This window comes from Pseudopipra pipra, chromosome 11 (assembly GCF_036250125.1).
Source record: "Pseudopipra pipra isolate bDixPip1 chromosome 11, bDixPip1.hap1, whole genome shotgun sequence".
NCBI classification, from domain to species: Eukaryota; Metazoa; Chordata; class Aves; order Passeriformes; family Pipridae; genus Pseudopipra; species Pseudopipra pipra.
The window spans coordinates 18,514,452-18,535,198 of NC_087559.1; the positions used below are offsets into that span (position 1 = coordinate 18,514,452).

At 38.4% G+C, this 20,747-nt stretch overlaps 1 protein-coding gene across 3 annotated transcripts in view; it reads left to right on the plus strand.

Annotated features, from left to right (window-relative positions):
* The window catches only part of PPARG (peroxisome proliferator activated receptor gamma), a 56,945-nt gene that overhangs the window by 2,418 nt on the left and 33,780 nt on the right, over positions 1 to 20,747 (plus strand). Inside the window, exon 1 of one of the 3 annotated variants that reach the window (XM_064667993.1) lies at positions 4,855 to 4,930. The exons of the other annotated variants lie outside the window; for them this stretch is intronic. The gene's annotated coding sequence lies outside the window, so the exon portion shown is untranslated. Of the gene's footprint in view, positions 1 to 4,854; positions 4,931 to 20,747 lie in introns of those variants that run through there. 3 annotated transcript variants of the gene reach the window in all.

Genomic DNA, 20,747 nt, shown 5'->3' on the forward strand with positions numbered 1-20,747 from the left:
TCTCAAGAGAAATTATAATACAATTATAAAGTCTCCCTGCTGGGTTCTTTTGGAGTCGTGGATACAATACTTCCCATTAGTTATTGCTACTGGTTTATTTCTTTAATCACTGATAGGCTTATTAAATGTAGGATATTAGATGATGAGTCCTAATCGTTCCAATCGTTTCCATAATGATGTATTTTTTTTAGCAGCAGGGATCTATTTTTCAGGTACTTTATGCCAAATGTTCTTTATGTGTCAGATAACTTTTTGTGAGCTAACAAAAGAAAAAGTTAGAACCAGTCCAAAGCAAGAGAACATGGTTGTACTCAAGTCCTACACACTCATGACACAAGCAGAAGTTGGGGTTTCCCATCAAGAGGTCTGTTCTCAAGGATTTAACTTAACTAGTACGGAGTACTTGGGGAAAAAATCTCCTCCTTCCCCCCATCTTTTTCCCTATGGAGATTTTTCCAAGGCAGAATGAAAAATGAAAGAGCCATAAGATTTGTCTTCAGATATTTTGATTCTCAGGAATATGAAATGTAAATTGATTCCTACATAAAATGGTAAAGCTTTTACGTTTCTTTTGTCTGTTCCCCCCTCCCCTTTTTATTTTATACAAAGGAAAGTCTGGGGCTTTTTTTCAGTTGTGCTTTTTTTAAATGTAGACTAGTCCATCTTTTCTCAGTTGTACCTGCTTTCAGGTTCCAGTGACAATGTAGAAAATGCTGGTGATGAGCAAATTGTCACCCCAGTATTAGAACCTGTGGTGAGTGGGGCTTGGGATACTCCACATCTTGCAGGTATAAGGAGATATATAAGGAGAAAATACATATGGCAACCCTAGGGAAGACTGAGTTTCTACTTCAGCATCAGGTCTTCTACCGCAACGAGGAATTCTCTTCTGCCTGTCACTTGAAAGTTGTCAGCTCTTCTCACAAGGCAAAAGTAGAAGTAAATCTATTGTAGACTCTTGTTCTTTAAATTTAGAGTGGGGAAAAAAAAAAGCAAGGCCTGGTTTTCAGTCTTCATATCTGAAAACTTTCGCAGAACTAAAGTCAATTTGATAAGGTTCACATTTTTCTCCCACTCCACCCACACCTTCCATTACATTATTTGGCCTGTTTGCCCTCTCATAAACCAGTCTATAGAATTGAACTAAACAATGACATCATTCTCCAATTAAAATTCATTATATGCGAACTATATTTTTAATTACCTGTGTTGCAGTAGTACCCAGCAGCCTAGTCAAGATTGGGGCCATCTTGTTACTCACTCAAATGTAATAATTGCCCTTATCCTTAATACTATATGATCTATGACATGAGAATACAAATAGTTACACATTTACAATGGACACACAATTCTTTGCAATTGATGCAAAGAATTAAATTTAAAATTCCAGTGATTTATGCTTACAACAGTAAATGATTCTTACAAAATTGCGACAACTAAGTTATGTATATGTGTAATAAATCCCCACATTTACAGCAAAAAACTCCTCAACCTCTAGGCAGTATCCTATTCTTTAAATAGAGCTGTTCTTACTTAGCAGTTTCACTGGCTTTCACTGCAAGTAGAGAAAATATCCTGCTTGGAAAGGGGAGGATAAGGCACTACCTCAGGAGCCAGGCAGTGCATTTCTGGAATGGACTAGCAGTTGATGCTTTGTGGACTTGCATCAGCCACCCCCTTTCCTCATGACTAAGCAGATCACCTCCATGCCATGCAGTCTGCACTTTGAGGACAAAGTCTAGGAATTCAAGTCTATGAATCCCAAAGTCTACTCTGCTGGTTGATAATTAGCAATTTAAAAAACACAAAGCTTACGTAGCTTTGTCGATGTATGTTCAGGCCCAAGTGGGCTCCATGCCTGCTGAGGTGAACGTATGTGTGTGGTTATGGACGTGCTTGTAGGGCATGTGTGTGTGTAGGGAGGGTATTAACCTATTATAGAAAGGCTTCCTACTTATCCCAGCAAGACTGAAAGGCTATATATAACTTCTGATAACACAGTATAATAAATATTGGGTAATATCCCAGTAGAAAAATATACAGAACACTCCACGCTATTAAAGAAGTGTTGATTTATTGGAAGGTGCACAGAGTATAGAAAAAAGATCCCAGCTTCTGTGAGGTCAGTGGTGGATCTGCTGTTTCAGTAGGGTCAGGTTTGCAATCTACGTTCAGTGATAGAAATTTTGTCCTATACACTGTTTGCTTCCACACAATTGCTACTGAATTACTACCCATGTGTGTGTTTAGTATGCTGAAAATACAGGGTCTGACTCGAAAGGAATTGCTGTTTGCTCAGTGAGACTAAAGGCCTGAAATTAGATAACCATGAATATATATTATAGCAAAAGTCCTACCTATTTTTCTTTAAATTTTATAAGAAATGCCAGTGTAACAGGGGGAGTATATTTATCTGGAGTACTGGTGTTTGTGATCCATTTCTTTAAATGAAATATTACCGTTTTGATACGGACACTGAAGTTGGTGTTAGTTTATTCCAGACCTTCAAATTAGGCACTAGTTCTAGTTTTGGTCTTAGAGCAGCTGTCATGGGAGGAAAACAGTGTACTTTGTGCTGCTTTATGGACTGTTGGAATTTCATGTGCTCCATGGGGACTCCAGTCTTTCCTCTTTATCACAGATCTCATTGAGGCACATTTGAGATTCCCTTTTGTCCGAATCCTGTACTTTTTTATAGACCTCCATCTGCGATTCCTCTAACTTACCCATACATATGTATAAAATTCTAAATATGTTTCTTTTCATCCAAACACTTTTAGCTGTCATGGAACATTCATATAGGATAAGTTAGAGCAATGGAGGTTTTCTTATTGTATCCTGTGTTTTTCCGCTGGGTTAAAGCCTTTCTTTTCAGAGGATTTCATATTTGCACAAAGTAGTCCTGCCCAGAATTATGATCTTGTCTTAAACTTTTTACACAATATGTGATTACACTGCATTGCATAAAGTGGAATTTTATGTTATAATATTGCATTATAAGTCCATAGTACTTGTGTGCTTGTTTAGATTTATTGAACACAGATGTTGTGTAACTGCTGTAACTATTTGTGGCTGTGAAGCAGCAATTCTGAAGTCTGAGAGGCTTTGAACTTAGGTTGCTATCTATATACAAATAGACTGATGTAGATTTGCACTGTCTGTGCTAGGGCATTATTTTAGTATTGCTGTGAAGTAAGTACTCAGGCATGGTGCCTTGAGAGATATGTCAGGCTACCAAAAGAGTCACTTTGTTACACCAAAAAAAAGGAACTATGAAAAGAAAAATGTTAATTACAGGCTTTAACACTCACACCAAGATCTTCTAGTAGGGGTGGTCAGAAAAACAGGTTTTACTACCTAAACCTGGTGCTTTGTGGTGCTATCTAATATGGGGGCTTGTGGAAAAATGCAGCCACGTCTATTTACTGCCTTTCATAATGTACATATTTCCTCATGATAGGTTTAGGCACTGACTTTTTATGTCTACAGTAAACAAAGTAAATAAAACTGAGACTTTATCCTTTCATCTTGAATATGTTTTCCTTGGAGTTACTGTTCCCTACAGTAGTATTTAAACTACAATATTTTGTGCTGAATCTCAGTTTTTAAGCTCAATAGAAGCATATTATTATGTGGTATATTGCTAAATTGATTTTTAATCCTACCTGTGAATGTTAAAAAAAAAAAAAAGGAAACCAAATTTTACTTTCAGTCACACCCAGAGAAATCTATAGTTAGTGTACTACAGAAGTACATGAGGGTAAAAAGTTATTTGCACAGAGTTTATCTGTATTCTCTAACCTCATTCGGGACCATATTTAATGGAATCATGAGAAGTTTTGAAGAGGCTACTGGCTGAGGGTCTCATTCTGAGGGTCTCATTCCCTTCAGAGTAAGGGAAATATATGTTATCTATTTGCTTTCTAGCTTGTAGCATGTCTAAAACAAGGTTCTTGCACTGCCCTAACGATGCAGCCGTTCCTCCGACCCTGCTAAAGTTAACCAGGAGAGTGGATGGATTTACTTCATGGAGTCCCTAAAGTTCTGCCAGGATTTTACTGCATTTTACTGGATTTCTTCCCTATTGTCACTCCCAGATGCCATCATTTGCACTTAAACTGCATATCTGAGATGCCTGATTTGTACATCAAGGCATGCTGGTGTATCTGAATTTTAAAATTATTAGAAATATTAAGAGAAGCAGGCTGGTGTTTTATTTATTTTTTTTTAATATCCCGTAGTAATGGTCTACATAAATAGAGTTTGATAGATGAGTGCATATTGCAAGATGCCCATATAAAGGTATAGACTTTTTGAGTTTTGCTTAGAACATCATTAAAGAACGTGGAAACAAAAATTCTGCAAATATGCTTTCACTTTCAGAATTTCCAGCTGTTGCTGAAGATGGCTTGAGATGATAAACAAGATGAAATGCTGAGCTTTATTTAGAACAAAAGGGTTTCACATTAAAGCAGTTTTCTGAATGAAATAAGCACCATTTAGGTTTATTTTCCTGCTTTTTTTTTTATACATTTACACTAAAGCTATTGCCAGAATTGCTAAATTGGCCTGGAGTAGAGTATTTAGTAAAGATCTCATCTGAGTTGTTATAATTAACTACAGAATAAGTTTAAAAATCAGTATTATAAAAGTTTATTATGACACGTCTTGAATTTAAAATAGGACAAAAGCAAATATTCCAGAATTACTTGGAAAGGTTCAGGTTTTTAGCAGTGGCTTGAATGTATTTTTCATTATTAAGGCAATGCAAAATAATTTCCAAAAATCCCCTGGAAGCTTAATTAGTTCCTATCTTGCCTTTTTCTTTTTTTTTTTTTTTTTTAAATTATTTAGGTGTTTGCGTGTAAGAAACGCTATTGGAAACAAATTCCACATTGCTCTCCAGGATTACCTTGCCAATGGATCTCGGGTGTGTTTTGCAAGCCCCTTGGAGTGTTTGCTGTGCTGTGAGCTCCCAATTGTCCTGAATTGGTTAATTGTTTTTGGGATGCAGAGAAGAACATTATGGCACATGAATAGGAGACCCAAGAGGGTTCCTTACACAGTTTCCTTTGGGCACTACCCAAAGCCTTGTTCTCTGGGCCTGCCTCACGTGATCAGCCTGGACAACTTGACCAATTAAACTGGGTGCGGCGGATATTTATTATGTTCGCAAGATCTTGTTTAGGGTCGGGATTTTTGCAGTAATCCAATCCCTTGTATAAAATATACACTTGGAATCGTTGTGCTGGCTTAGGTTTTATCCTGGTTAGATGCGATAAAACATCAGGTTATGCAAGCTACATTCTGACACAGGTAATGACATTTGAGGAATTATTTTCTGAGATCAGGATTACTGATTTATTAAGAAATAGTCGTTACAGCACAGTTGGCGTAGGCAGGAATTCTTGACAGTGCTTGAAGTACTGGAAAACCCATCAGTATCTAGAACCCATTTTTTCTACAACAAAGATATTTTCTTGTAGACATGTCTTCTTGAAAATTTTAAATCTTAATCCAAAAATAGAATGTTAAAGATATATTTTCCCACAAACGTACCTTCATGTTTTAATTTCTGTAACAAACCCGTTCACATGCTCATGCCAGAGTTCACAGGAGCAGCTCTCCTCATGGAATGAGTCTGCCTCTATCACTGTTTTCATTGTGCTGGTCACTGGGGGATCGTATCTGTCAAATTTTTAATGAGTCACAGTTTTGTTAAGGAGGGCATTTTCTTGCAAGGGAAGAGTTGCAAGCAGTACAGCGGCTCTGAGCTGGACATAATATGCTGTTTCATCCTTCATGATGTAATACTGAGGATGTGGAAGTCATGTGCACTTCTTTCCATTCTTTTTCTGGGTCATGAGGGTGCCAATTCTAAGTAGGTGAGAGATCAAATAAAAACCCAGAAAACTGCTTTCTGTAGATTTTATCAATTCTGTTTTTCAAAGATGACTATTATCAACAGTGTTCTGCTTCTTTACGAATGAAAATATTAATAAACCAAAATTTATGTAGAATAGGTGGAGTAATGTGCAATGTTAAGATTGGCTCTGGCTTTTTAATCTTGTGAAATAGTGAGATTATCTTTAATCTTAATAGAGACTGCTGGTGTGCAGCGTGATTAGATTAATTGCAGTGGTGGATTAAGGCAGGGATCTAAGGCCGATGTGGGACTTTGGAGGCCCCGCAGAGAAGTGAGTTGGGAAAAAGGGAAAAAGCTGTCCAGAGTGAATATTAGGAAAGGAAATGAATTAATTAAATTAATTAATTAACGGAAGTTTCAAGAGAAGGCAGTGGGAAGATTGGCTATAACTGCTGTTTCTCTTTATTAATTTAGCCCTTTTTATGTTTGCCAAAGAAAGTATTCAAACCCAGGAAAATTCTTTTAAAAATACAACTGTTTGAATTTCTTTTTCAAAGTTTAAAGTTTACTGCTGGAACCTTCTTGATTTTGAATTCTTCTCTCTGGTCTCTTACAAGATTTTCAGCTTTTCTTGGTTTAAGATATGCTGACAATGCCATAACGTGGTCTTTCACTGTATTTTGGCATTCCTACTCATTGTTCTTTTTCTGCCCAAGTTTGCTCTGTTTTTTAAATCTAGCCTTATTTATTGCTCCTTTGAGAACAGGAACTGTCTAATATGCTAACAACAAGTGACAGCTTTCCTGTCACTGAGGACAGGAGAACAGGCAGTGAATATTGCTGAAGCTGAGGTAAGTTTAGAATAACAATAACTTGTGCATCCCCTAAATTTGATATACTGTAGTGTGACCATGTTCTCTGACGCAGGCTGGGCAGCAGATTCCTATCTCCTCCCCCAGCCACCAACAGGAAGGCACAGCACAATGTTAGACAGCATGTGGCAATTTTCAATTTCTGCTGAAGGCTGACCCTTAGACAGAAGGGTGATTCTTTTGTTGGCACTAATGAAATGCTGCGAGTCTCCATAGAGTGTCAGAATAAATGCATTTAAATTAAAACAACAAAACCACAACAAATTAGTAGACATTAAAACAGTGAGACAGTAAGATTGTTTCTTCCTTTCCTCCCCAAATTTGCCTTTTGAAGGGAAGAGTAAAGGGAGGAAAAGGTTTGAGGTGAATAAGGTGAGAGACACAGTGTAAGAGGAGAGATAAAGCAGAGAGAAACTCTAATTGTCCTGAAGGAAAGCAGAAAAAAAGCAAGAAGGAAGAAGAAATCGATGCAGGTATGGTTGCCACTTTTGCTGACAATTACTCCAGGAAGGGATAATTAATGTAGTAATTATACCTGACACTCTGTGGAGGAAAGGAATTCTCTGGAGTTCAAACCAGTAGGAGTTATAGAGCCTCCATTCAGCCATGAATATGGAAATTAAAGAAAGACAGTGTAGACTAAATACTAAATGGCACTGTTTTCTGATTCCAGGGCTATATAAACTGTTGTATAGCTCCTCAAAGATAACACCTTCTAAATAACAATTTCTGAAATTAAATCAGAGAAAAAAAATATTGGAAAGTCTCCTGCAGAGATGAGTGTTGCACTGGGACGAGTTCCTGACAGCCCCCAGGGGACATTTCCCTCGCTTCATCTTCCAGGAGCCTCACTGAGAACAGGTTCCCATGTACCCTTTGGTGCTGGGCAGTCCATCTGCTGAACAGTGAGTTTTCCTCTACATCCCTAGGGCATGTGGATTATCTTAGCTCCTAGAAGCCAGGAGTGACTTTGAGGTGCTTATTGTATCTTGTTAATTCTTCTCAGAGCAGAAGATGAGATAAATAACTAGCAGTGTCCAGCTTGCTGTAGTATTGACATCTTTATATTGTGGAGTCTCAAAGCAGCAAATTATTTCTTTTGTTTTCATGAGACACAAAGATAGATGGGTAAATGCCCCTGCTAGATATCAGTTATAGGAATTGTATCATTTTGCTTGCTTTGTCTGACTGAGTGTCAAGAATGGAACTTGTATCTTAGAGGTTTCCATCTCTGCAGGGGTTTTTGCACACGAGCGCTGAACACTGTCAGAGCTCCATTCCTCCCCTTTCTAATATCTGAGTACCCACTACAGGTCTTGCCAGGCAGAAGCTGGGGCCACATTTAGGAAGGAAAGGTTATTCACAATTAAATAACTGTGAATTCGAGGAAAAACAAAACAAACCCCTGAGCAATTATATTCCCTGGTCTCAGAGAAGGCTAATTGAACCAGTAAATCAAAAAGTGCTGTAACTTGGGCACAGGAAGTGGATGGGGAAATTGTTAAGTTCTTAGAATTGTCCCTGGTCCAGTTTTAGCTCATCCAATTAAGAGCCATTCAGTAACTTCCCAGAAATACTTTGGGGGTCAGCATGGGCCATGGACCATTTGCAACAGGCCATTTACGTGTTGTCACCCAGTTTTGACAACTGGGAGAGTCTGATCATGAGTGGAACAGGTATGGGCAGAGTGAGAGTCCTGCTGCTCCTCAGTTCATTGATATAACTAAAACGGAATTGGCTTAAATGCCTCTCAGATTTGTTACTATTTTCTTTTAAGTTTCTTCCTGCCTACAGAGCAAGATGATCTGTGCTTCATGTTCCATTCATAAATTTTTAGCTCTAAAAGATTAATGTTGTATAACCTGGAGATCTTTTTAAGTTTGAGAACTTCTGGCATACAAGAAAGAAGTGGAAGTTGTATATTTGGCAGAGTAGAGGTTGGAATTTTATGAAAACAAAAATCTCTATAAGTCATTTTAGTCTGTGTTCTCTGGTCATTTGGCTGTCATGTAAATAAATCAAAGGACACATAACAAAAAGCCCAAAATCTTTTGAAATACTCCTAATTTCTTTTCTAACCACTGGTGAAGGAAGAAGGCATTAGTGTGGTAGAAAAATTCTTTCTCTATTTATACATCTGTCTTGAGCAGATGTTAGTAAAATACTTGTATGTGATAAAGCTGTTGCTCTGAAAAATACTTTGAAATTTTTACTGGCCTGCTGTCCATTCCAAGAACTTTAGACAACTAACATTGTAACTCACCTGTAAAGTATACATTACAATTTGTTTGCTCTGAAAATTCCTTTTGGCTCAAGTGAAAGCGCACAGGGCAAACAAAGTTATGAAATGTGTACACAAGGTGTGAGAGGAGATGGTTACATTTGGGTATAATTTATGGTCCTGAGCCTTCAGGGTCGTCAGTGCAGTCTGACCTGTGCTCACCATCTCACTGGTTTGAGTGGGATCACAAATGAATATCAGGGCCAAGTCAGACTGACTGATTTGCCCCAAATAGTGTCAAAAAATAAATCATAGATTTTTAATTTTTCTCTTAATTAAATAGAAAGCCCAAAAGATGAACTCGATGATCCTTGTGGATCCCTTCCAAATCAGAATATTCTGTGACTGATTTTAAGACTTGAAGATTTGAGATCTAAAATATTTCACGGTGTGGCCACTATTTTAAACTCCATTTCTGTTGTAAAAGTTGATAAATATTTTTACTGTTAAAATCCTTTCAGCCGTGTGATCATAGATTCAATTAAAGGAGCAGAAAATACCATGTTTTGTTGAGACTTAAAAAAGATACATCAAGAACCTTTGTAGGTATTTAAACAGGTGAAGCATTCAGGAAGAAATGTAAAGGAAGTTATAGGATTTTTCAAGAGAATGAGACAGAGACTTCCCAATAAAAGTATGACAATTCAGAGACCCAAAGCACCATTGAAGATGAAAATTCTAATATTTTAATTTCAAATAACTGACCAGCAACCTCAGAAATAGTATAGAGAGAAGGACGTTGTCTTGAATATGGGAAACTGGAGATGGGGGAAAGCACTGCATGGTATTTATTTATATAGGAAAAATATCCCAGGGCTCCTCAATCCCTTTTGTTATTCTTAATTAAAGAGTAATTTTTAAAGGAATTTTTTTAAAACAAAGCGGTGTCATTTTTAACCTTCCTCACACTGGCTAAACTAAAAGTGGGTAGGTTTAGATTAGATATTAGGGACATATTGTTGGCTGTGAGGATGGGGAGGCCCTGGCACAGGTTGCCCAGAGAAGCTGTGGCTGCCCCTGGATCCCTGGAAGTGTCCAAGGCCAGGTTGGACGGGGCTTGGAGCAACCTGGGCTAGTGGAAGGTGTCCCTGCCCAGGGCAGGGGGTGGCACAAGACAATCTTTGAGGTCCCTTCCAACCCAAACAGCTCCATGGCCCTGTGGAGGCAGCACGTTGCTCCATGTGCTGTGGGCAGCACACGACGCAGCCAGGCCCAACTGAGGAGTAACCCAGAAACACAAAGTTCTGCAGGAGCCTTTCCTGTCTGCTGAATCTTAAAGGCATATTTTTCAAAATTGCTCCACCTTGGAAAATCTTAGCTAAAACAGGGATTAAACCCTAACAAATGGGTATCCAGTGTGTTAATATCAAAGCCAATTTTTAAACAAACTTAAATGGTTTGTAACGAAGTAGGGGTAACACAGAAGGACAAATAAAGGAAGTAGTGTGTGAATCATCTTGCCTGTTAAAAAGTCTTGTTCTGTCCTTATACAAACAGTTCCTTGAACAGTAGATCCAATTAACTTAGTTGCCTATCGATATGTCCTTTTGGAATTTTGGAATTTTTCGTTTGGATTTGCTGATGTGTTTTACAAGGTGAGGTCAAACTCTCTCAGTGGTGACACCAACAACAATTTTGGCATATTGTGTTGAAACTCCTCTACACTGTAGTCAGTTCTGGCTGGAAAAAGCCAATGTTTCCAAAAGCTCTTGGGATGAAAAGAAAGAGACCAACAAAGACACAAGAGGTAACAGTGAATATTATAAGCCTTGTTTCTTTAGAATTACATTATCAACTGAAAAAATAGGTTTTTTAATGGGCATTATTTGAATCAATCTGCTAAATAAATATTGATATTTTATAATATCTTTCCAAATTTCAAGTATTCCACATACCTTTGGGATGTGCTGGCCAAATTTGGGAGCCACTGAAATATAGAACTTCTTAGAAAGACCTTTCAGAACGAGGCTGTATCTTAATATTTTATTACAGGGAACCAGAAGCACGAGAAATCCCACAGGGAAATATGTTCCTTTTTGGTAAATTAATCATGGCTTCCAGAGCAGAAAGCCCAGAAAAGCATCTAAACATTTCCAGTTTAGTTTTAACTACTTTGTCAATCGTTTAAATTTCCTTCCTCTGTATCTGAACCATGAACTGCTATTCAAAATGGTTTAAAATCATAAGTTCATATAGCCTGAAACTTTTTCAAGAAAATAAAAAAACAGTTTGTGGCCTCTGGGAGAGTAAATTCCAGGGTTAATTTATAACTAAAGCAAATGTATCTATAAAAAGAAGAAAAGCTCCATAAGAAATATGTTAACAAATGACAAGAAAAAGGAGGCTCGATAAAAGATATCAGAACTTGTTTGGCACCAGTGATTTTATGACTGAGGAATTCAATTATAGGTGTGTTGGGAGTACCAAATCACAATTCTTTAAATCACTAATGGGAGACAAAGCTCTTTATCATGGTCAGAATGTGTTCACATGAAATGTTCAGTCCTGCCCTCTGTAAATAAACTTTTAGTGCCCACACTCTGCATCTGCAGAGTCTGTGTCACACGGAGCAAAAGATACACAATTTCTGTTGAATCACTTGTCAGACACGCCTGCTGATACACTTTTATTAGAAATGATGGCAACCAAGACATTTCTTCCCCTAAGTTTGTAGTGCTCCTGTAAGTTTGTAAGTTGTTTCAGCTTGTAATTTTTCCCTTTCTGTATTAAGATTCTTCTAGAATCGTGGCATATTTGTTTGCAGGAAGGTTCAGTGTATATGACATCAGTGTGCTCTGCAGCGATAGGCAGCAAATCGTATCAGCTTGGATTTGTTTACTCCTGTGGTAGATACATGAGTGTCATAGAGGTCTTGGACCGGTGATGTAGATAATGACTTTGTACTTACCCCAGAGAGATGGATTAGCCTCGGATCAACGACAAATTAACTCCTGCGGTCTGCCTCGAACACTTGTTGTAGAGCAGTAAACCCCCGCCTCTTGTCAGCCACTGAAAGAGGAAGGGCTGTTTCTGGAACTGCAAATGTAACTCACGGGGAGATTCCCCTGTTAACAGCTGTTGGGGGAAAATTGAAAGGACTCCCTTTTGTTTGCACGGCTGAGTTACAGCACACGGTGTGCACCGCTCTGGGAACCGCAGAGCCACAGCACACGGTGTGCATCGCTCTGGGAACCGCAGAGCCACAGCACACGGTGTGCACCGCTCTGGGAGCTGCAGAGCCACAGCACACGGTGTGCACCGCTCTGGGAACCGCAGAGCCACAGCACACGGTGTGCATCGCTCTGGGAGCCGCAGAGCCACAGCACACGGTGTGCATCGCTCTGGGAGCCGCAGAGCCACAGCACACGGTGTGCATCGCTCTGGGAACCGCAGAGCCACAGCACACGGTGTGCACCGCTCTGGGAACCGCAGAGCCACAGCACACGGTGTGCACCGCTCTGGGAACCGCAGAGCCACAGCACACGGTGTGCATCGCTCTGGGAGCTGCAGAGCCACAGCACACGGTGTGCATCGCTCCGGAACCGCAGAGCCACAGCACACGGTGTGCATCGCTCTGGGAGCTGCAGAGCCACAGCACACGGTGTGCACCGCTCTGGGAACCGCAGAGCCACAGCACACGGTGTGCACCGCTCTGGGAACCGCAGAGCCACAGCACACGGTGTGCATCGCTCTGGGAACCGCAGAGCCACAGCACACGGTGTGCATCGCTCTGGGAACCGCAGAGCCACAGCACACGGTGTGCACCGCTCTGGGAACCGCAGAGCCACAGCACACGGTGTGCATCGCTCTGGGAACCGCAGAGCCCGGGAACCGCAGAGCCACGCAACTCGTTAAGGTGGCGGGAGCTGATTTAAGAGTCCTTTGAATCTTTGTACAGTTTTGTTGGACGTGTCATCGCTGTGACCTTCCAATATGATCACGCTGAATTACACTACACTGTACTCTTCATGTGGCACCATTGTACAGATGTTATATGCACAATGCCTACCCAAACTACCAAGTCAGCAGACTACTTATAGGAAAAGTTTAACAAAAAGTTTTATTTTCATCAATTTCTTTTCTTCTTTTGGTATCTGTAGTTGAGCAGAAATGTCATTGCAAAGGCTTATGAGTAAGAATTTTACACCGAATATCCAAAATATTTAATTCCTTTCGATGATCTTTTTATTGACCTACTGATTTTACTTGTAGTGAGAAAATTATTCTCTCCTAAATAAAAACTTATTAACGGCTGTTAGTTTTTACCATCTTGACCATTTGAATATTTTAAAATATAAGTAACATCATTCAGCTTCTACTTATTTAACTAATTATCTTTGTGGGCTTTATTGGCATAGACTTAGTCATAAAGACTAAGAAGTGTTGGAACATCCCCATCTTAAACTATTAAGTGTTTACTATACCTAAGTATTTAAACACTGTGATTGGTAGGTGGTAATCACCCCATATCACAAAGATGGAGAATAGTTTAGAGCAAGAGGCTTCTTTAGCTGCTCTGAATCAGCCTCAGGAGGAGCCTCTCTCGCTGCCCACCCGAGAGGATGGGAACCCGAGATACTATCCTCGTTAGCCATTTCCAATACTTGCCACACAGGAATATTCTGAGAACCAATTTTTCAACCTCCTGCTTTTAAATCAGCTTCCTGAGATCCCAGGAAAAATTACTCTAACATAACAAGCATGGAAATGCGGATGTGTGTGAATTTGAGAGAGCAGATCTGTGTTGTGGAGCAGAAAAGAGTGCTGGAGAGGTAGGAATTGCTCTCTCAAAGGAACAGGACTCTATTCCAGAAAGAAGCCCTTGTCTCACAGCCAGTGCTACCCTGATGCTCTGAATGCAGGGACTCCACAGACCTTAAAATTCCCTAAAGCTGACTCTCAGATGATGTTGAAAAAAGAAAAGGTGAAAGATTCAGGGAAATACCTTGGTTATGTTCCTGGGGTTTTTTTAGTTAACATACCACGTGCCTTTCCTCTCAACCTCTAGGAATGCCTTGGATGTCTGTCAAGACCACAGAGTTGTCCGTACTGTAGAAATGTATGAAAGTTGTCTCTAAACAGTTGCCGTTTCTCTTTTCTTTATCTGTGAAGGAAACACAGCAACTCCCACTGGGGAAATTTCATCTTAACTTGATCTTAAAATAAAAAATCAAGGGAAAGGTCATATCCTAATAAGCTGTGCAAATCTAAATTCCCAGGGAGCTTCAAGATGACATTGTATGACTAGGGCATTAACAATTTTCCAACAATGTATTTTTGAACTGCTTACAAATGGTTTTAACATGCAGGGGCAAATAGTAAAAGAAAAATACAACTGGCAAGATCCAAGACACAGCTGAGTGCTGTGATTCACAGCACCCCTTGATAACCCACAGGCTTTGTATCTGACAAACATCATGGAATGGGCAACTTTTCTGCTTTCATTGAGAAATCTTGGGAGGAAGCTATTTATTGCTCAGTTTATGTATTGTTGTGATCTCAGTATCGATAGTTTGTACTTTTTCCCTAAGCTAGGATTATAAAGCAGTGATTTCCTCAGAATGTGCCTACTTAGTATGATCTGTATGTTTGTCTTGGTAGAGATTTTGAGTTTGGTATGTTCATATTGACCAAGAGGTCCAGCATTCCTGTTCAAAATACATGCTGCCTTTGTTGTCCTGCAAAAGGTAAATTAAATAAACTGATTCAAATTTTACAGTAATTTTTAAAGGAGACAGTATTTGTCCCCAAATTATCTTGTCTGACTCAGTGACCATATACATGTGGAGCTCTAAAAAAATACTCCATAGTTCCAAAATAAACTAAGTCCAGTACCAGTTTACATCTGAAACAGTTTAGGAATTAGAATTAGACCACTGTCTAATTGTATTAGTTTTACACAGCATTCCATACAGGTTTTACCAGCCCACCCTTTGCATTGGGAAGGTGTGGCATGAGATTAACACTGTCTTCTCGGAGCCCAATGAATACCAGATTCTGCTTTTGCAAATAGTTTGGTGTTTTACCTGGTTTGTGAAGCTCTAGTGATAGTAGAAAGTGACAGTGAGAGATCTAAACCAGGCTCTAAATCCACAGTCTCTACTGGTTTAGATGGGTGAAATGGAATTAGATTATAGTTGTGCTTGGTTTCATCCTTGTCATATCCCTCTACACCAAGTATATCACTGGTGGTGATGGGTCCCCTAAGCTACTGCAGGCTTCTTTGTTAGTTTGTCCCGAGTGTAGTGATAAGCTTTAAAACAGACGTTCACACCTTTGTTCTGCAAAGCACAGGAACCACAGGCTGTGGGAAACCATTGGCTGCTGAAGACCCCTCCTGATCTTTTGGATTAGAGATGATTCGAAAGGCTTCAGTGGGAGTTTTCTCATAATAGTGTCTTATCCTGACATTCAGCACTACATTACACTGGATGTAACTCAGATGTCCCTTTAGAATTTTTTTTATCATAATCTCAGTAGTATTTTAATATCTTTTTAAATACAACCGAATCTTTGAAGAGGTTGACCATGTTGTGATCTTGCTTCAAAATCAGCATATAGAAATTTGCAATTGTTGATACGTGTTTAGAAGTTAAAAAAAATTAGAACAGTAAAAAGTGCCAGTAGCTTGTCCTCAGTACATACCAGAGCGACATGTTCAGTTGTTCACACGCCTGCTTGAGGGGTTACAAGAAGTCACAGCAATGACTTTTAGTTACTCACACTAAACTTGCTTGCCTAGAAAAGGAATCTCCTTAAATGAACAACGAGGTATGACAACAATAATTTATTGCAAGGTTAACTGTTGGTATTTATCTTCCAATGGAAGATAAATAGCTGATTTAAAAAGAAACCAATCAAGTTATCAAGTATCCCAGAGTATTGCAGTGTATGATTTGTGGTTTGTATGTGAAGATGACACATGTATTTAGATCAAAGAAACATAGTTACATATAATTATTCAAAATAACACTTTTCAGAAAGTTAATTAATATGGTTTTCAGTATAATATCTTATTCCATTAATGTTCTAGAAAAAATACAAGAAGTTACATAATTATATTATATAGTATATATAATTATATTGTATAGTATATATATTATATATTATCTATTGTAGTATATATTATAAATAATGTATTATAAATATAAGTATTTAACTGTACATTTTTGTCTTGAATTGTGGCGTATTCCTCTATTTATTACAACAGGAAACTGAAAGGTTCGCTCTTAGCTGTCCTCTTAGACTACTTGCAGAAGTTCTTACAGTATTTTAAATATAGAAAAAACCAAGACGATGACAAGAACACATGACAGAGAAGGGAACTGAAATTTTCCCAATCTCTTTCTTCCCTTCTTTTTAAGGTTGTTAAAATTTAACATAGCTGCTTTGCTTGTCCCACTATTATTAATGTTGCATAACCCTATAATTATTAATCTGACTGAAACAGTGTTAGAACTTGATTATACACTTTTCTCCTCACTTGGAAGCAGAAAATTCTGTCAAAGACAGAAATGGAATGGCAGTTCAGATTTTTAAAGAAAGCAGGCAAGTTTACATGAACTGGGATCTCAAATCCCAAATCCAGTGGAGCAGAGGTGACTGGGGCACACCAAGATTTTCTAGCTTAGATCTGATAGACACTTCATACTCTCCACAGTACTCGTGTGCTAAATACAAAGTGCAATCAGAGTCTTTACTGATTTAGTAAAGCATTGGTAGATTCTTTACAGCTGGAAACACATTTACAAAAATGGCTGCTGAGGACTAGCTGTTAAAAATAGCAGAATTATGAAATTATACATAAATAACTTTTTCCTAACAGTAAATTGTTCTTAGCTGTGGATGCTCCACTTTCTGCTTGTGTCCTAAAATGATGTCATTTTAACTCTCAAACATTTCTTGTCAAAAATAGCAATGCCAGTTCCCATCTTCCTTTACCAGAATGCTCTGGACAGTTACACATCACTGGGAGATCAAACCCCTGCTGCCTTGGGCTGCCCACGTGTCTGACAAGGGTGACACATTCTGTGCGTGGGCACTCTGGGCCAAAGGTCACCAACACTACAAACTGCAGAATAACATCAAACACAACTTTGGAAATGTTTAATTTATTGCAGAGGCAAAGAACAGTAGCAAAAGCCATGGGATGTTAAAAGGGGTGCTGTGTATTGCCGGACAGGTAATTTTGCTTAAATACAAACATCCCCTGCTTTTGAGAGGAATGACATTTACAGGACTGCTGTGGGACCTGGGGGAAATAATTTTCCACACCTTGGCAGCTCAAAATGTTTATTTCTTCATGGGGAAAGCAAGACAATTTCAACTGATGAATTGGAAAAACTTGTACTTCAAAAGAGAAAGGTTGACAAAAGTAGGGCCAAGTCAAAGCAGATGTATTCATAGGATATTAATAACACAGAGGAAGAATAACCCATTAGAAAGTAAGATCAAACAAATTTCTACCTTTTAATTTTCAGGCACATCATAAAATCCAAACCTTGCCATATCATTTATTAGAAAACACAGTAGGTTTGTGTCCCAGTAACAAGGTCAGGACTTTGGAGAAATTTACATTGCTGTATCATTGTGCAGGTTATATTTAAGTTCTTTTTGAAAGGCATTAATGATTTCAAAATTAAATAGAAGATGAAATTGTGTTTTTCCCCCCACAAATATTTTGTGTATTTTTGCTCATAAAGAGGCTGTAGGGAGCATATTCATCTTTTCATTCAGGTTCAGACAGCACTTTCCCATTGTGTTTTTAGTGAGTTACTTATGTGTTTTTAAGAGAATGGCATCTTTTATTTGTGTTTTTTTTCCCTTGAAAATTACATTTGGAAAAGAATTAACTATCTCCATCAAATTCTGTGCTGCTCCCAAAGACTTTTGTCAGATTCTCGGTAAAATAGGGGGGGCCTCTTCTCAGAAAACTGTTAGGGGTGGGTTCAATAACCTTGTGTAACAGCTGAGCATGTGCCCTTCTTAATTATCAGATAATGTTGTGCTGATAATCCTTTATTGGGTGCATGTATTGGGGGATTTTCTTTCTCAGTGGTAGAAGGAGTTTTGCTTATTAGTATGAGATGGTAGGAATGACAATTCAAAATAGTTTGATTTGTCTGATGTATAAACTGACATCCAGGCCTAGTTAGAGCTGGTTAGGGAAGCTGTTAGCCCATAAAACTTGCTATTTTAACCCATTTCATTTAGTTTAGAACACAAGACAATACAGTTTGTTCTAGGGCTGCCTAGTATCACTTACTGCACAGTAACTCAGATCCTGGGTGCTGCATCTGAGGCTGGTTTGGGCGTTTTTTTCCCTTTGTTCACTACTTCCTATAGTTTTAAGCACCAGCCTGCAAGAAGTTGTTCTGAAGTGTGTGAACCAGAAAAATCCTGACGAAATTCCCGTATTTTTGGTTGAAAGTAAGAAATACAATAACACGAAAGGAGGCGTGTTGGTGCTGACTTAATGCTGAGTTTTTATAGTTGATGTTTTAGTATTCTTTTTCTCAGGTTGCTATTATTTAGTGATACACAGGCTTTAAAATTAATATCTTGTATCTAGCTCTTGCAGAGATTTTAATCAGAAAGTTTCCACTCATTTTCCTTCTGGAATGAAACACTGAGCACAATGTTACTTTGGATTGTGTTTTATACTGACCCCCAAAAAACAAGAACAGGGAAGATTCTCCTGATGCTTGTAGCCCAGTAGAAGATTCAGAAGTGAAACTGTTCAAGGTACTTAAATTTAGAGCACAATTCAACATAAATTTGCTGGTGTTCATTAAATACTTCTCACAGGGTTGCAATTGCTGTCACAAAAGCAAGCTCACCCTGCTTGTGCCCTGAATCCACACTCCCTGTGGAGGCAGCCTGAAGTCACCTCCACGGGAGAGTTTTAAAGCTACGTGGAAAAATTAATATTTCGAGAGATGGGAGTACATGAGATGCAAAGAACACTGATCTAAACATGTGATAAGTATCCAGCACTATTGAGAACAACAATTATCGAATCACTTGTGAAAACATGTCAACATGGTTTTGCTGGGAATTTTTTGGAGGGTCAAAAGTGCAGCAGTCAGATGACAAGAGATTGCTCTGGTGCTGCAAAGTGGCTGAGCAGGTTGTGTGCTTTGCAGCTCATACAGTTGAGAAGGTTAATTTTTTTTTGCTCGTTTAAAAGATGAAAGATACATTTGTGCAACAGATGAGAGGTGTACAAAAGTTCATGTGTTTTTATTATTAAATGATTTAGCTGAGTACTCTTACTGTAGGCAGGCAGAAAGCTGCTGTTACATGGAATCAAATTGGGATACTCCTTTTTCTCTTGCCTGGTGTTTGTCTTGCCAGAGCAATGGCAACAATTGCAGTGGAGTAAAGAGTAGTGTCTTTCAGCTCTGCATTGGGCAGCACTGGGGTACCCTCCGAGCTTAGAAAGGTCTGGTAGAAGAATTTTAGCAGCTAATGAAAATACCCTTCAATAAATAAAAAATCAAATAATTTATTAAAATTTAATTTTTTAAAAACTGCATTCCCCACAAAATCCAAACATATCTTTGTTCTGATTAATTCAGGAGGCATTAAAAAGGGGAAAATGCTCAATGATAAACCCTCTTTGGTGCTATTTATCTGCTTTCTTGAGCTTTGATGTGTTCAAATTGTCTTGACATCACCGAGTTTAGTGACTGTACACACAGATAGAGTATTGTCTTGTACTTGGCATGTATCAGAAATGACATCTAGTTCTATATAGGGAAATGTATTTATTGTTAAACTGAGATATTCTCTGTATTTAATGCAGAAATTGTGCTAAGCATGTTTATGTTCATGAATGAGTTTTGCAACATGGTGCTTTTTAACTTTTACAACTTGGTGATTGTCCAAGAGATTAAAATATTTTGCCAAAAAATAGCACTCACTCAAATCATGTGAGCCCTGCATATAGTCTTACCACATCCAAACACATTTTACATTTTTAGTATTTTGAAGATGACAGCTTTGGGATTGAAAACGACTCATCCTGATATGAGAGAAGCATTTTTATGGATAATTTTTTTCAATGTGTTTGACTGCCAGGAAAAACTTTAAAAGTGGGATTTAATTCAAGGAATGATTTTAAACTCATGTGGCATTTTTTCCTCCTCCTCCTCTTCCTGTGGGAGTATTCAGTATTCTGCCATGGCAGGGAACTGCCTTTAGGATATTAAAGAATATATTTTACCCTATTACAGTTGTGTGTCTTATTAGCTCATCTCTTGGAAACTATGCTGAAGTTTACTGTCTTGTGAACATTAAAAAGCACTGACATGACAGAGTCTGAGGAGAGGAAAAAATCCCAGGCTTTTTACCAAGAGTATTCTGCATCCGTAAATTCTCTACTACTGCAAAGTGGATTGAGAAAGCTTAATGTGGTTATTTAAGTATTAATGTTATAAAAATTCTTCAGTGTTAGCGTAAGATTTATTGCAACTACAATGTTTTAGATGAAAAATATTAACTGGATATTGTGCACATAACATACATTTGCTATTAAAGTTATTAACATTTCGAAAAGAATTATGAACTTGGTGTTCAGATCTGAATTTCATAAGGGAGTACAACTGTTCTGAAGTTTCTTGTTAAATTGGCACCTTATTTGATAATTATTGGCTAAGCACCATTTTCAAAGAATGGAGTCTATTATTAGTATATTAAAATACTTTAAGAGACATGGTGATAATGA